Genomic DNA, 18,019 nt, shown 5'->3' on the forward strand with positions numbered 1-18,019 from the left:
TTATGTTGTCATTTGTGTGTGTTTATTAACCCTCGTTCTTACAAATGAGTAATAACGTGTTTGACAGTATGAATGTTCTTTTGGGATGTTTTTATTGAGTGTGCTGTCAGGCACAGTTGTGTGGGAGTCAATAATGGGGCTGTCAGAGTAATTCACTGCAGCCAACAGCATTAGATTTGTGTAGGGATTTATTTTTATTTTTTTTGGGGTTTGAACACAATTTTTAAAAAGTGCTTAAATTTAATCCTAAAGAGATGTTTCTATACATGCTGCAGTCCACGTGTTTTTTATTTACTAATTGTTTTTTTTATACTGTTTCAGTATTTAGTAGACTTTGTTTTGTGAATAGCAATGGTTTTGTGTCTGAGTTGTCATGTTTTGAGTTTTACCAAAACTTACTGCTTATTAGAGATGCCGAGCAAAGGTGCTTCAAAGTATTGAGCAAAGGCTGTGAATACTTATAAACATGTGCTTTTTTTTGTTTTTTTATTTTTCATAAATTTCATACTCATTAAAAGATTTCAAACAAACTTCTTTCATGTTGTCATTATGGTGTATTGTTTGTAGAATTTTGAGGAAAATAATGAATTTAATCCATGTGGGAATACGGCTGTAACATAACAATGGGGAAAAAGTGAAGCGCTGCGAATACTTTCCGGATGCACTGTATATAGTATATTGTATGTAGTGAAACTGATCTTCTGGGAAGTGCTGTGTGCATATGTGTCTGCCTCCTAACCTGCTCCAGCTCTATTATAATCACCAGGAGCTTCTGGATCCCCTGCTTCAGGGGTAAGAAACTTCATAACTGAGCCGAGAAATGACAGGTTTTCTGTGAATGCTGATGATGCCATATCATGTGTACACATCATTGATTGTTTTGTAATGGGTTGAGTGTGTTGTGTCCATTTGTCCTGCAGGTGGTGCTCACATCCAGGCATGCAACAATGTCTCCAGTCACCTGAAACCCTTATAAGGTGATCATTCTTTGTTCTTATCTATAGCCTTCTGAACTTTGCTTTGAAATGGTGGTTTTAACCCCCTTACCCCGTATAGCGGCTTTACACCGTAAATGTTATCCGCGTGAGGCCGGTGTACTGGCATTGCTCTGCTATGATTCCTTACTTATTTAATTATAATTTTTTTACCTGGAAGGTTGAAGTCATGACGTCACGACGTGATTACAACATTACGCTGTCATTACAATGAAGATGATCCAAGCGTGAATATTGGTGTAATAGTAGAAGTGAACTAAAAATGCCAAAGTGAAAAGCTAATCGTGTTCCAGCTAAAGTTACACCTACAGTGAACACAGCTACATCTAAAACCGTGGGGGGGAGAAAACATACACAGTTACACAGGCAAGAGCGAGGATTCTAGATAGTGACAGCAGTGAAAGTTCAGGCGATGTTGAAACCGAAACTGATAGTGATGCAAACTCATGATTCAGACCCTGATCCGTCTTCATCTTCAGCATCAACCAGTGCGACTGACACTGCAGGGGTCTGGAGTCATAACCTGACCATCTCTGTGTATTCGTGAAAACACTACCTGCTGGTCTGATTATCACCAGAAAGTTTACTTTTGGCGCTAAAATGCATTTATTCAAAGGCATTGACCACGCTGACGCTTGTATAGTATTTTTAAATGAGTAGAAGGATTTTAGCGAGCATTTTTCATAACTTCTCTAGTTAAGAATTGTGCTCTAAGTGGAGTAAAAACACTGAAGTGCTTCATTTTCAAAGTAATATTACACAAATACATTATAAGTTTTTTCAAGGCCTAAAAATGTTAAAATTAAAATGTTGATTTTGGCCCAGGAACTCAGGGTTGGCGTGCTGTTTCTCTGGGGAATATAGGGTTATGGGACATAATACTGTGGGAACTTAGGGGTAAGAGGGTTAAGACTGTATGGTTTCAGTGTTTTTTTTTTTTTTTTTTTTTTTTTTTTTTTGTGTAGTTTTCCTCGGGAATCCAATAATCTAATTGATTTACCAGAGGATTACTGTGCACTGATCAACTAGGCTTTCAGCTTCACGTGAGTGTGTGTACTCTGAGTTGCATTCATTTATACCCAGTATGTGCTTAATAGAATAGAATTCTGGTGGACATCTCTAGTTATTGCTTTTGTGTTTATAACCTCCATTGTTTTTGTAGCTGTCCTAAGTCAGATGGAGTTAAGTCTTGAGCTCAAACTCTGTGCTTGGTGTGTGGCACGATGCTGTGTTCTCAGAGCAGCTGCTGCCAGACTGAGCTGGAGGGTGAGGACGTTGAAGCGTGTACTGCACACACCTTTGTTTGCTGAGCTGGTGTTAGCATCTTCCTCAGGTTAGAAGGAAGACACATCTGTGTTGATTGCCATGTCTTATAGGTGCATTGCCTGTTTATATCAGGGCTGGGCATTGGTGTGAATTAGTCAGCAATAATCCCTCACACATGGGTTACTCATTTTGTTAAGGAAGCTGTAAAGCTACTAAATAAGAAAAATAACAGCAGCTTGCTAAAAATACTCCGAATAACACTTTAATTTGAAGTTCCATAATAAACTATTTATAAGCAAGGAATACAGTTTATTATTGAAAGAGGATGTAATAATCAATTAACTGGTCAAATATTATGTTACATAACAAGCATTTTCCAAAATGTTTAAAAAACTACATTCATTTTCTTCATTTATTAATACATTACTTCTTATACTAGTGGGCCTCCACCCTGTCCTAGAAACACTCCATCCTACACAGTTTCAAGCTTCCTTTCCTCCCAACACTCAACATCTCAGTAATCCAGCAATAGGCCTGGAGTTGAGACATTCCTGCTGAATTAACATTTATGGTTGTGAATATACAGCATTTGTAGGTATTGTCAAGTCCTAGCTTGCAGTACATGAGCCTCTGCTGTCTTTTACAGGGTGAGGGAGAATCAGGTTCTTTTCCTGTACCTCGATGACTACGGAGAACTGTCCAAGGGCTCAGGTGAGAACTCAAACAAGATACTCAACGTGCCTTGTAAAATTTGTGTTTAAACCACTGTTTATATCATTCTCTTTCCCTCCCAGATGGAGGAATGCGCTACAGAAAGATTCAGAAGCTCTGGCGCCAGCACAACATCACCGAGGAGATGGGTCATGCACAGGAAGCTAATCAGACTCTGGAGGACATTGACTGGGAGATCCTGGATATTCTTGGCTAATGCAGAATCTAAACTAACCAGGGATCTGCACATTTACCTAGAAATAGTGCAGAATCTTGAACATCAATTATTGAAAATGTTGAACATTTCCTCTTTTTTTTTTTACATTTCAAAATTCTAAAAACTTGTTTATTTCTAATTTTAAATAAAAAAAATTCTTAATCAAAATAGACAAATGTCATATTCTGAGATATTTCTAAAAGAAGTTCAGTGATCCATAACTAATGGATGCTGTAATGTACAACTGTTCTGAGCACATTTTCTGTTTTCACTTGCAGCCTACAGCCAAAATCACCAGTACTGACTGAACGCATCAAATGCTGAGTTTACTTTTACAGTCTTGAATTAACACCTCTGCTAACTGCGTCATCACCTACAGTGCTGAATTGACAGTTTACTTAACAGCCATAATGCTCACTGTTTACAATACGAATTAAAGATTATATAAACCCTGGAATTGTGAATTAAGCACACGTTTGGTTAAAAGATGGTGAAAAAATAATTGGTTTATCACTCGTTGGTTTTGTAAATAAGGCTTGGTGAAAATTAGGTTTAAGCTCTGTTTGTGCCACAGGCTATATACCCTTCCTCTAATTTGTTTTCACTGGATGTGTACTGTTTTACAATCTAAGGGCTTTGTTTGCATCTATAATGATTACACGGATAAGACATGTTTACCGTTTGTCACTTTCGTTTTTTTCTCTCTCCTTTTTGGATATACCAGTTAAATATGTCACGGTTTAGTCAACTGTAACTCTTTTTGTTCCTGATTGTTTGAAATCAGTTAATAAACTGTGTTTTTAATATTTTATTTCGTTCATTAGATTATAACTGGGATTGTGAGACATTTTTGCTGTTTGTTTCTTTAGTTTGGAGATTCCCCTTATGTCTCTCTTAATCACACACGGACAAAAAACAAATGTCAGAAATGTTTTACTAATTATTGACCAGCATGCAGGGATGCAAGGAATAAGTTGTTAGACATAACTTCAGTAAGCACTCATGCTGAATGAATAAACACAAACACGCGCGTCACCGGAAAGCCTCGACCATTACAGCTCTGAGACAAACACGGAAGAAACTAAAACTCCCGCTAAAGCGCTACACCAATTAAATAGCAGCTCGTCCAGGAGCTCCACCAATTAGAGCGTAGCTGCGTTTGTTCGCGAGTTCCGTCTGGAGGTGAAAAGCAACCTTAACGCTAATTACTGCCCCCAAGCGTCACTGCAGTTACTCAACACTCCCACACATTACAGCAGGGGTGTAAAAGATTTTAATGACTTTTTTTTGTAGTAACCTTGGCACCATTTTCAGATCCTTGATGTCAGCTCATCAAGGAACGTTACAAGGAGAGCTGTATTATATGATCTAAGACTAGGTCTGCATCCCACCACACTATTTCCAATATAGCTCCACACATGGAGCAGTGTTTAGATTTTGTGCTGAAATAAACTGGAATTAGCTCCCAGTCGATATTAAATGTGCCACAGATGTAAGTATCTTTAAATCTAGATTAAATAAAAATTTTTATGTGCATACACATAATCTAGGCTTGCACTTTATGTTCATATTGCACAATATTCTTTGCACTATGATTTATGAATTGTATTTTATTTCATTTAGACCTTTAAGGAGTATTACTAATTTTTTTAAATTTCACACTCCTTTCAGTCTAACTTCGCATTTGCTTCACTTTCGGTTTACACTCACATCACTTTCGCTTCTCTTTTGTTGCTGTCAGATCCTAATGTGACTGAGATCATTAAAAGTGTCTAATTAAAGTCAGAATGACTTCCCCCTTTTCCAATAAAATAAAAAGTCACACATACTTGTTCAATCAGCTTAAAAAAACAGTTTTGCCCCGGAGGGCAGGGCATTTCCCACAAACTGAAACTGACTTTTCACCAAAAAGCCGCTGCATCTTATCCTTCTGCTACTAAAAGAAAGCAGTTTTTAGTGTGAAATATGAGCTCATTAGGTTTAAAACTATCCTGATGACAAAAACATCTCAGAATGAGAATCCCACTCAATGACAAACCAGCGGAAAGCATCGAGTGATCAACTTTACACCAAACATAATGGAGAGTTTCATATTTTTAATATTAAACATTTAAATATTTAGATATTTTAACATTTTGAATGGTTATATTTTGTCTCTTCATTATTAAACAAACATACATTGTGTTTCAAACATATGCAGTTCGGTGTCTTATTCACTGCATGACTTTTTATTACGTAATAGTAAATTAATTGGTTTAGAAGTTTCCAAATTCTGATGTCACCCTGGTAACTCTGCTGTTCAACCAAGCTTCTCCCTTGTTCTTGTTTTTTTGTCCTGGTGATTTGGATGTGTTTGCCACCTACACGCAACTGGCCTTTGCAGGTGAGGCAAACAGGATATCCACTACACTACAGAAACCACGGACAGTGAAGCTGTTTGGCTGTTGACCATGGTCTGCTGATGAGAAACGCACATACTTAAACTTTTGTTCACCAGAGTTGAATTGCACAACGTGGCATTGGTGGTATAGTGGTGAGCATAGCTGTCTTCCAAGCAGCTGACCTGGGCTCGATACCCAGCCCATGCATGGATTGAAATCAGTAGCTACTTGCGGTACTTTATGGTAGGTGGCACAGAATGAAGCAATCACCTCCCTGAAAATAAATTGGTCAACGGAATGTGCCATAGGCTTCCCTGCAGACCTCCTAGAACTCTTCCTGCTTCCCACTTGTATTGATCGTGGTTCTTTGCTGTTTGTTAACACATCATTATCCATCAGGGCACATTTGACCTGTGAACAGGGGCGAAAATGTAAGAAAATGCGGCTTCTCCGTGTCTGTCTTTTGTTAGCGACAAGCTAGCATGCAAACTGTGATGAGAGGTGTACATTTTCCACAATCAGCCATCTATATAGTCAATGTTTTATATTTAATAAGCAATTATGTGTATATGCTGATTGGTCTTAAGCAGCGTTGTCCAATCTTCAGCTTTTGGTTCCAATCTAGCAGGAGCCACACCTGATTCCAAGTGTTTGATCTGCTGATCATGGCTTTCAATAGACTAAAGTGTGGCTTCTGCTTGGTTAGAATGAAAACCTGCAATCACACCGGCCCGTTCTGGATAAGACTGGACAACCCTGATCCAAAGCAAATAACCACTAAGGTAAGTGCCACTTTGTGAGTTCTGAATCTGTCATGCTGACTCGACGTCACTCGATGAACAGGGGAGGAACTGGTAGATGAGAAGATGTTGTATATAAAATATACATGAAAATCACAAGGGAGACCTAGTATGAGTAATATGTAATTTTATTGAAAATTCACTGGGCTGATGTTCACCTAAGACACAACACACACAGATAAGCCAGGCGCAAACCATACATGTATTTGATTAGTGCGGCATGCCTCAGAGCGTGGGTGAACGGTCAACTAAGAGACACACACACACACACACACACACACACACAAGCCTATGCCACCACGCACACACATACAGAAGGAAAACAGAACATTATAAGAATAATAAAAGGAGTATTAGGATATTATGAGGATAATATAAGGATTATAAGGATATTATAATGATATTGTGAAGTATGGAGTACAGAAAAGGGGGTAAAATACTTGCAAGCAGTATAACCAGATATAAAACAGAAATGTAGAGCAAATATGAAAAGAAAAAAGCATTATAAAACAGAAATACAGAAAAACGTGAAAGAAACTTACTCATATTGCACTTGAAGGTGTGGAGGATTCTTTTCTCACGAGAAAAAGTCAGGAGTAACACAGATGAAGGCCTTAATTTTAAGAGAGAACCAAGACGGGCCGTTTATAAGGGTAGTTGAGCCAAGTTGCACCTGTGAGATAACCGTCGATGGGAACAGCCGACGCCGTGAGACCAAGGTCTCTCCAAAATGTTGAGTCTAGTACCTATTGGTATTATGGGAAGGCTCTTTCGAAAACCTAATGGTATTGTGGGAAGGCTCTTTCTAAAACATAGAAAACTGTATATATAGAAGAGCTCTCTTTTTTTTAGATCGCATTTTGGGACGTCTCAAACTGTGTGGATCTCGTGTGGTGGAACAGAACGAATAAACCTGGACCCTTGCTTCTTCTCACTCACTGCTGGTGTCTTATTTTTCTTTCTCCAATTGAATATGTGAGTATCTGTTCCTATGTTAAGTGTCTTCAGGTAATAGGCAAAATTTGGACCTTCCCATTGTTGACGAATGGCAATTTCAAGTTGAGGGTGCGTTTTCTTTGCGTTTTCCTGCTTGGAGGTGGGGAATTACAAGCTGCAACCTCGAGTCAAGCGCATCATTACTCTTGTCTTCTTGATGAAGGAAAGAGCCAGGCTTCCACATTCAGTGGAAAAGCAGAGACTGCCTGTGATTTTGCAAGTAGCTGTTATCTGCCTTGCTACAAAAGGCTCAATGGAAGGGAAACCGCTCCCAGCCTTTTCCGGGCGTAGACCTCTTGGTGATAGGTGAACTTGGTGACCAGTACTTTACGGAAAATTTTCTTATTGTCTTATTGAGCAACGAAAGAGCCAGGCTTCCACTTTCTGTGGAAAACCAGAGACTCCCTTTCATTTTGTAAGCAAATTTTATCTGCTTTGCTGCAAAAGCCCAAAAAAAGGAAATCTGCTCTGTTCAAGGTCTCGCTTTCTGGTTGTTCCTGGAGGACCTGATCCTACAGCGATGACAACCGGTCAGTTATTAAAGCAAAGTTCAAAACTTCCAGCTTGTTTCTGCCCGGTCTCGAACCAGGGACCTTTTGTGCAGGAGCCGAAAATAGTTATGCTTAACTTTCCTTAACTTTTCCCATTCATTCTCAATGGTAGTCCTTATCACTACAGATGCAATATATTTTGGACACATGTTGAATCCATGGCGTTGTTCCGAGGGTTGGTTTTTATCACTACAGATGCAATATATTTTTGGACACAATGTTGTTGGATTTGGGGCACGAGCACAAGACACCTGGAGGAAGATCTGGAATACCAGGGCCGATGGGTATGCTGCCTTTATAATGGGGAAAAGCTGTGTTCCTGGAAGTAAAATGTACCGCATGCAGCAATACCTTTTAAAGCAGAAAAAAACGGTGACCACAGCCCCTTCTGCTACACCTTCACCCTCACCATCAACTCCCTCTGCAACATCCACTTCATGCCTTTCCTCTGATTATCCAGGTGAGTAAAGCACATTTATATTTGTTTATATAGATTCTTACAGTCTACTGATGTATTTGTTTCATTTCACAGTAATGGAGGAAGATGAGGAACTGGAGAAGATGATGCTGAGTCTGTCTCCACCCAAAAGTCCTACACAGCAGAGTAAGTGAACCAAGAGGGTGCATTAATGTCATGTCTGTTATGTCCAGAATTATCTAGTTCAACCTGTTTATGGCATATTAATTTGCACATACTAGAGTTATACTAAACAAATTCTATTGTATATTTCAGAGTCACCTGCAGCCACCGGGTGTCCAGTCTTGTTCACAACAAGAGGGTATTTTCCACAGCAGTTTTGGAGGAGTATCCTATTACCCACAGATTTATCCTTTATAACTCTTTTCACACCTTTTTTTTTTATTGTTTTGGCAGTGTTCTTGCCTGTTCTAAAACTTGTCTTCTTTTGTTATACTAACTATTGGTAAAGGTTGAACATACCAGTGATGAGGGTGAGTGCACTTCATGAATTTTATGCGTGCTGTTTAAGATGTTTGTATTGTCTACTCAAAGATTTACCTGTTTTTAAAGAGTAAACTTTCAAATTAGGGTCAATTTGTGATCATTTTAAGTTTTTAAATAACTTGTACAACTCAATCATATAGGTGAACATTATTTGAACTTGCATTTATGGAATTTTTAAATAAATATTCTATAAATGTTTTATTAATTTCTTAACTTATTGTTCCATGCAGTTCTGCTACAGCCAACACCACATGTGGTCTGCCATCCTCACATACCACCACCTTCTGTGCCTAGCACTTCCTTACAGTGTAAAGCCCCTGCATCACTTGCCAGGGTACCACCACTAGCTGCACAGTCAGTACCTACAGCACCTCCAACAGCTGCTGCACAGTCAGTACCTACAGCACCTCCAACAGCTGCTGTGAAGTCAGTACCTGCTGAACATGCACCAGAGCCCTCCACACAGACAGACGCCCCTGTATCCAGTTGCATCCAAGATATTAACTGCTGGAACTGCTCCCTCCAGCAAAAAATCTGGATGAAAACAGCGATGGAAGCCATGGGACTCTGGCCAGGATCACGACCCATGAGACACCTTATGAACATGGTTTCCTTGTGGCGTTATCCTCCTCAGCCTGAGCTTATAGAAACCAACACAGGCCTGTCATCACCAAAATACTTCCAGCTCCATCCATTCTTCATCTGGAAACTGGAGCACAGTATTATGGAAAGGCTCAGGAACAATTACATCCTGCCTTGTCTTTACAGCTGTCCACATCCTCAGGTTGTTTCCTCTGGTGTGGGAAGACCCAGAGTGATTCTTGGTACCAGCGGGCAGTATTATATCCTTTCCTCTCGTTTGTGCTGTAAAACATGCAAAAACTACTGGTTCACTGATAAACCACAGACACGGAGAGACCGCATATTCTTACATTTTCACCCCTGTAAAACGTGCCCTGTTGGATAATGATGTGTGTACAAACAGCAAAGGGAGCACTAAGAATTCCAGTGGGAAGCAGAAAGAGTCATAGGAGGCCTATGGCACATTCTGTTGACCAACTTATTGTCAGTTGGGTGAGTCCTTCCTTTTGTGCCAATTAACACAAGAAGCTCCAAGTTACAATCTGTGCATTGGCCAGGAATTGAACCCAGGTCAACTGCTTGGAAGGCAGCTATGCTCACCACTATACCACCAATGCCACACTGGGTGATTCAACTCTGGTGAACAAAAGTTTAAGGATGTGCTCTTCTCATCAGAAGACCATAGGCAACCGCCAACGGTGGCACCTGTCCTGGTTTCTGTAGTGTAGTGGTTATCATGTTTACCTAACACACAAAAGGTTCCTGGTTTGAGACTGGGCAGAAACAAGCTAGAAATTTTGATCTATGCTTTAATGACTGAGCAGTTGTCGTCACTGTAGGTTCAGGTCCTCTAGGAACAGCCGGAAAGCGAGACCTTGGACAGAGCAGATTTCCTTCTTTTGTGCTTTTGTAGCAAAGCAGTTAACATTTGCTTACAAAATGAAAGGGAGACTCTGGTTTTCCCCAGAAAGTGGAAGCCTGGCTCTTTCGTTGCTCAGTAAGGCTCTGTGCGTGACTGGAAAATTTTCCGTAAAGTACCGGTCGCCAACTTCACCTATCAGCAAGAGGTCTACGCCCGAAAAAGGCTGGGAGCGGTTTCCCTTCCATTGAGCTTTTGTAGCAAGGCAGATAACAGCTGCTTGCAAAATCACAGGATCACAGGCAGTCTCTGCTTTTCCACTGAATATGGAAGCCTGGCCCTTTCCTTCAACAAGAAGACAAGAGTAATGATGCGCTTGACTCGAGGTTGCAACTTGTAATTCCCCACCTCCAAGCGGGAAAACCCTCGACTTGAAATTGCCATTCATCAACCGTGGGATGTCTTCTGATCTACCAGTTCCTTCCCCGTTCGTCGAGTGACGTCGAGTCGGCATGAGGGATTCAGAACTCACAAAGTGGCACTTACCTCAGTGGTTATTTGCTTTAGATCAGGGTTGTCCAGTCTTTTCCAGAATGGGCCAGTGTGTTTGCAGGTTGTCATTCTAACCAAGCAGAAGCCACACTTTAGTCTATTGAAAGCCAAGATCGGCGGATCCAGCAATTGGAATCAGGTGTGGCTCCTGCTAGATTGGAACGAAAAGCTGAAGATTGGACAACGCTGCTTAAGACCAATCAGCATATAGACATATTTGCTTATTAAATATAAAACATTGACTATATAGATGGCTGATCGCAGAAAATGTACACCTCTCATCACAGTTTGCATGCTAGCTTGTTGTTAACAAACGACAGACCCGGAGAGACCGCATGTTCTTACATTTTCGCCCCTGTTCACGGGTCAAATGTTCCCTGATGGATAATGATGCAAAACAGCAAAGAAAGCACTAAGAATTCAAGTGGGAAGCAGAAAGAGTCATAGGAGGCCTGCAGAGAAGCCTTTGGCACATTCTGTTGACCAATTTATTGTCAGGTAGGTGATTCCTTCCTTTTGTGCCAACTACCATAAAGTACCTCGAGATGCTCCAAGTTACAATCCATGCACAGGCTGGGAATTGAACCCAAGTCAACTGCTTGGACAGGAGCAATGCTCACCACTACACCAGCAATGCACCGCTAGGCAATTCAGCTCTGGTGAACAAAAGTTTCAGTATGTGCTCTTCTCATCAGCAGACCATAGGCAACAGCCAAAGGGCCAATCTGTCCTGGTTTCTGTAGTGTAGTGGTTATCATGTTTACCTAACACACAAAAGGTTCCTGGTTTGAGACTGGGCAGAAACAAGCTAGAAATTTTGATCTATGCTTTAATGACTGAGCAGTTGTCGTCACTGTAGGTTCAGGTCCTCTAGGAACAGCCGGAAAGCGAGACCTTGGACAGAGCAGATTTCCTTCTTTTGTGCTTTTGTAGCAAAGCAGTTAACATTTGCTTACAAAATGAAAGGGAGACTCTGGTTTTCCCCAGAAAGTGGAAGCCTGGCTCTTTCGTTGCTCAGTAAGGCTCTGTGCGTGACTGGAAAATTTTCCGTAAAGTACCGGTCGCCAACTTCACCTATCAGCAAGAGGTCTACGCCCGAAAAAGGCTGGGAGTGGTTTCCCTTCCATTGAGCTTTTGTAGCAAGGCAGATAACAGCTGCTTGCAAAATCACAGGATCACAGGCAGTCTCTGCTTTTCCACTGAATGTGGAAGCCTGGCCCTTTCCTTCATCAAGAAGACAAGAGTACTGATTCATTTGATTCGAGGGGTAGGGGTAGACATGGCCAGGGAAGAAGAGAAACAATACAGAGCAGCAAGTAGTTACACAGACTCCTGAATGTTCTCCATAACCATACATTTCATGGAAACATCAACCAGAAAAACTGAAAATATATGTACACACTGTATTTCACAATAATTAACAATGGTCAAGTCCATCAATAACGCAATTGTCCAAGTCTGTTAAGTTCAGTACCCCAACTAAACTTTCTAAATCTTATGGTTCGGTCCCCATTTGGGCGCCACTCTGTAGCGTGGTACCTTATGGGGTTTGGATGCCAGACAGTTCAAATTAACCATCACTTATAACTTATAATTTGGACATCACTCAGAAGAAAAAATCAGTAGGTTACTCAATTCTTACAAAATAAGATTATTATTATTTATGCAGTAAACATAGGAAATACAGATCATTTCAGTCATAGAAACCGAAATAATGAAAACCAAAAAGTTCCCCTACGTAGGATTAATAAATGCACCCATAAGGAAACAAGGCTCTATTCATAAAAGAAAATTTTCACACACAAAAGGCAGAAAAAAAACATTTAACCCCAAAATAATTCTTAACCAAAACAAAAAAGTTGTTCACTTTAAAAGTGATTTAGGCATACGGGAGTTCGTGAACCCGAAAGCATGGGAAAGAGCAGTCAGATTCCGCTTAACACTCAGAGTTCTTTACAGACAGTAACATCCAACGATTTAAACATACTGGTTCTCCACAAAAGTATTAAAGAAAGGATCTCAAACCCGTGATGTGCCTCCGAACCCTCAAAACTCCGCTCGCTAGTTTAATCAGCTTGGCAGAATATTCCCGAAGTGTTCGCCAGCCTCCTGAATCAATATCCACAAGGTTATAATCCACAGTAAGAGCATTAGCATGGTCCTTGGCAAACACACACCATCAGTTCCGCCATTCTCACCTGGCTTTCATTTCCGCGTCCCGCTTTCTCTCACCTAGTCACCTGTTCTTTTTATTGCTTCCTAAGACCCCACCCTTCTCTTCATCTCTTTTTTTACTTCCGTTAATTAAAACACCATGGAATGGAATGGACTCCGCTTCTGTGTCAATAAATGGTAAAATAGTAAATGGCACACTTATATAGCACTTTACACTGTGTCTCATTCACCCATTCACACACCAATGGTAGCAGAGCTGCCATGCAAGGCGCTAACTTGCCATCGGGAGCAACTTGGGGTTCAGTGTCTTGCCCAAGGACACTTCGGCATGTGGAGTCATGCTGGCCGAGAATCAAACAGCCAACCCTACGATTAGTGGACAACCCGCTCTACCACCTGATCCACAGCCGCCCCTGTCACTGTGCAGCTATCTGTTACAAATGAATGGGAAAATATCCTTGGCATCCCTGCAATTCAAGGATGTTGTAATTGGTAAGTTGTGATGTCAAAAGTATCTGTACCAAGTTGATACTAAAATTTTAAAAAGAATGATACGATAAGTTTTTTTTTTCAGTATCGGCTGTACCAAGTATTCTTCTGCTTTCTGATTGACTTTCTTTTGTAGGTATTAATTAACCGTGATTTCCACTCAGCCATCTTATTGGAATTTGTGTAGGTTAGGAATAAGACTGAGGATGGAATTGTACAGTTTTGTAGTGTGTATCGTTTGTAAATATTGTTAACTTCTTTACCATAGCCATGCTGAGGGAGGTGTTGACTAAATTAGAGATGGTGCTGGACCAACAAACCAATGAGATTGCTTCAACTACAGGTGTTCCAGGTGCAGTCTTTGGATATTGATGAAGATTTACTGCCCCTGCAAGATCTTCCTCAACTGCATAGTCTGGAACAAAGGATGCAACAGAGCCCAGATTACAAGCAAAATCTGGTGAGAATTTTTTTCCTTTTTTTGTTAACAATTGCTTGCACAATTACACAGCTACTGAGAGTGTTTGTTTTCTCAAGGTGACACACTCGTACTCAAAGCACAACATTCAACACCACTTTGATATGAGGGAACAGTTATGACCTAATCTTTGGTAGAGGAGCAAAACATGGAAAGCACACAGGGCAGGGTAACTGCAGGAGTAGTGAGAAGCACTGACACAGTTGACAAGGCAATACATGCTTATTAATTATTTATATTTTATATTATATTATTGTTTTAAAAATCATCGGTTTCGGGTAAACTGGTTGGCGCTTATTGACAGGGCAGATGTGCTCGACTGCACCTGGCGCATACTGAAGAGGGTGACTGCTAACTCCCTGGCAAAGAACCTCAATTGTAGGGGAGTCAATGGAAAGACTTCACTGGCCACTCTCAAACTTGGAGAGGTCGTGATTGGTAAGTATATCTGTTTACATACAGAATTAGCTGTCTCTCTCAGATGATATCTAAGGGGTAATCCACAGCTAGATGTGCATTAAACGATTTTAGTGCATGATGTGGAGTAAAAGAACCACTCGTTCAAATCGTCACCTAGCCATGGATTACCCCGCTTATACCATGGTCTTTCCACAATTAATAAAGTTAAAGCTGTCACTGATTTTAGAAGCACAAACTTTGATTAGAAGTTTAAAATGACAGTTAATTTCTATTAGTTAGGTCATTAGATCTGGAATTTTGCCCGATATAAATCAGACACAGAGATAAAGTAGTGTGATGAGATTACATTTATTTGAATGAATTGACAGATATCTATCAGAGACAGAGAGATTAATCATGTATGAATTTCCTGCATCATGTGCCTCTCAGCAGTCAGTCAGTGCGTTTACATGGACAACAATAATCCACTGTTAACCCGATTAAGACGATATTTTGATTAAGAAACTACCATGTAAACAGCAATTTTTAATTACCTTAATCTGATTAAAGTCAAGTTACTCGAAGTAAGCACTAATCGAATTAAGACCCTTGTGGAGTACTCCTGTTTTAGTCGCATTATCAACGTGTATTACAGACATGTAAACACCTGAATCACATTATTAACATCGTGTGAGTTTTCACCGCATTTTGCGACAGGACACGTACACACACTGCAGTGCTCAACATTTTATGGCGAACAAGAGAGCACGGCTGCGTCCCAAACCGCATACTTGCCTACTATAGGCCTGTAGTGGGGAAAATACATCTATCTCGGCTACTATATAGACGCTAAGTGCACGGTTTGGGATGCAGCTCACGGCTTCAAGCAGTTGTCTATTTGCACATACAGCATGACAAAAAAATAACTGCGCTTAAAGCGTTCATAAAAAAATTAAATAAAAACACCCAAAACTGTATACTATACCATAACGAAGACGAACTGTATGTTGACATGTGAAATTCTGGAGGGACGTCGGACGGCGTGGCGCGACACATGTAAACACCTTATTCACGTTATTATCTTACTCAGAGTAAGGTCAATAATTAGATTACTGCTGTCCATGTAAACATAGTCAGTGTTGCGCAGCAGTAGTGTAGTAAAACTGAGAGTTGAATTACTTCACAAACAGTGATGGTAACACCTCATTGCTGAGAAATATATTGTAACTTTTCACCAGCAAAGCTATTTTTTTTGTTAAAGTTGCAGACAGCGCCGGCAAGAAGTGTCTGTGTGTACGAATGTGTGTTCACGAATGTCTCTGTATGCTCGAGTGTCTGTGCGTGTGTGTGTGTTTGTGTGTGCATGTAGGCTGCGCGTTGATTTAGAAATGCTCACAGTGATCAAACTGACTGGAACTACCTGTGCAATAAACGGTTATAATGCACACCTTCCAGCCAATCAGAATCCAATATTCACACTGACCATGGTGTAAACGTAATTAATGCTTAGGATTCATAATAAGCTTACGATATGCATTGCTTTCTTCCAATGTTCATAGAAACCTCTTCACGGCTAAAGCTGCAGAGATGGAGGTTGAGGGGACCATGAAGAGGTGGCTCCAGCTGGCATCAGATCGAGAGTGCGGGCGCAAGAGAAGACTTTTGAAAACTTTTGAAAAAAGAAGGTATTTAGAGTGTTTTAACTGTGGTGTCTTTGTTAATTTGTTAAAATGTTCATATTATCGTCTATTTTTGATTGTTTATAAAAGTCCTTGCTGTTTTTAAATGGTTGAATTTTTTTTTTGTGTGTGTGTGTGTGTGTGTGTGTGTGTGTGTGTGTGTGTGTGTGTGTGTGTGTGTGTGTGTGTGTGTGTGTGTGTGTGTGTGTGTGTGTGTGTGTGTGTGTGTGTGTGTGTGTGTGTGTGTGTGTGTGTGTGTTGGTATCTGGGTGGGTATACAGTTGCGGTCGGAAGTTTACATACCACTTGCAGTATCTACAAAATCTTAATACTCTTAACAAAATAAGATTGATCATAAAAATCCTAAGTTTCTAATTTAGTAACGCCATGAATAAGCTATTTCACATAACAGATATTTACATATAGTCCACAAGATAATAGCTGAATTAATCAAAATTACCCCATTCAAAAGTTTACACACGTTTGATTCTTAATATTGTGTGTCGTTACCTGAATGATCCACGACTCTTTTTATGTGTTATGATAGTTGTTCATGAGTCTCTTGATTGTCCTGAGCAGTTAAACTGCCCACTGTTCTTCAGAAAAATCCTCCAGGTCCTTCTCATACTTTGCTTTTCCTGCATATTTTAGCCCTTTCCAGTAGAGGTTATATGATGTTCCGATCCATCTTTTCACACTGAGGACAACCGAGGGACTCGTACACGACTATTCCAAAAGGTGCAAACATTCACTGATGCTCAAGAAGGTAACAGCATGCATTAAGAGCCTGGCTGTAAACGTTGTAAACAGGATGATCATGTAAATTTTTTTGTCTTCTGGGATACTTCTTCTATGCTGTATTAACCATCTTTTTGTAATAAACCTTTCCTTTTTCACCTCAGAGGACGAGTCTGCGAGTGTTGTCTAATTTCACAACTAATCACAACTCAGTTTTTATATTTTTTTATTTTATTTTTAAGAAAATAATTAAAATTCAATAACCTTTTGACTGTATGAGGTACCCGTAAATGAGAAAAAACATAGTACTACTTTCATAAAATGTCATGTGCAGCTTGATGGTAATTATAGTAATGTATAGTAATTCTGAGTCTTGAACAGTAAACTCTCAAGTGTCATTGTCATGTCACAGCAAACCAGCGACTCCGTTTCCCAGAATGCACCTCAGACTACAAACATGGCAAACACAAACTACAACTCCGAACCAACACACCGACATTGTTAACCTTCTCCAGAATACTAATCAGACAAACCTGTTACCAATGAACCAACTACATTAGAGAAGGAAATACTGGATGTGAAGTGCAGTAGTGCTAGTGTGTGTGAATAGACTATCAGTTTAGATACTGACCCAGAACACTACTAACATGCAGTGCTTTCTTGGGGTGGTGATGAAGTTGGAGTTGAACCGGTAAGAAAGATATTAGAGAGAGGCTTCCTTACACTCCTGAGGATGTTCAATTAGAACCTGCACCAAACTCCCCTGATTCAAGTCATCAGCTAATTAAGCGGCCTGCACGAGCTCAGGTGGGTGCTTTAGAGCAGATAAAACACCAAATGTGTTAGATAAGAGTTCAGAGCCTGTGTTCTGGACACATAATTTAGAGTGGAGACTTAGGCTTAGACCTGAGCTTTGGAGTTATTCTGATTATAGGTTTCAGTGAGGAAGTGACTGAAGTTAAGGAGAGGAACTGTAAATAAAGTTATAGTCTTTCTGAGTAAACAGAATAAGGCTATATTATTGTTACCGGGGGAAAAAAAAAAGAAACTCGTAGTAGCGCTGATGAAATACATATACATGACAAAAACTGCTAGGAAAAAGAACTCAGAACATTTGCTTAGCCTAATACGTTTTTTTTTTCTATCTGCACATAATTATTTTAGCAGTTGCTTTTGCAATAAAAAGA

General features: G+C 40.1%; 1 non-coding gene and 1 pseudogene across 1 annotated transcript; one reads left to right on the forward strand and one right to left on the reverse strand.

The window, feature by feature from the left end:
- The first annotated feature begins 406 nt into the window (after positions 1–406).
- Positions 407–3,189, forward strand: LOC128634069 (E3 ubiquitin-protein ligase UBR2-like; annotated as a pseudogene).
- Positions 3,190–10,008: 6,819 nt separating this feature from the next.
- On the reverse strand, positions 10,009–10,080 carry trnag-ucc (transfer RNA glycine (anticodon UCC)). Its single transcript has one exon. It is a non-coding gene; the product is annotated as a tRNA-Gly (tRNA).
- Between the last annotated feature and the right edge of the window lie 7,939 nt (positions 10,081–18,019).

The sequence above is a fragment of the Ictalurus punctatus genome, chromosome 12, assembly GCF_001660625.3.
Source record: "Ictalurus punctatus breed USDA103 chromosome 12, Coco_2.0, whole genome shotgun sequence".
Lineage (NCBI taxonomy): Eukaryota > Metazoa > Chordata > Actinopteri > Siluriformes > Ictaluridae > Ictalurus > Ictalurus punctatus.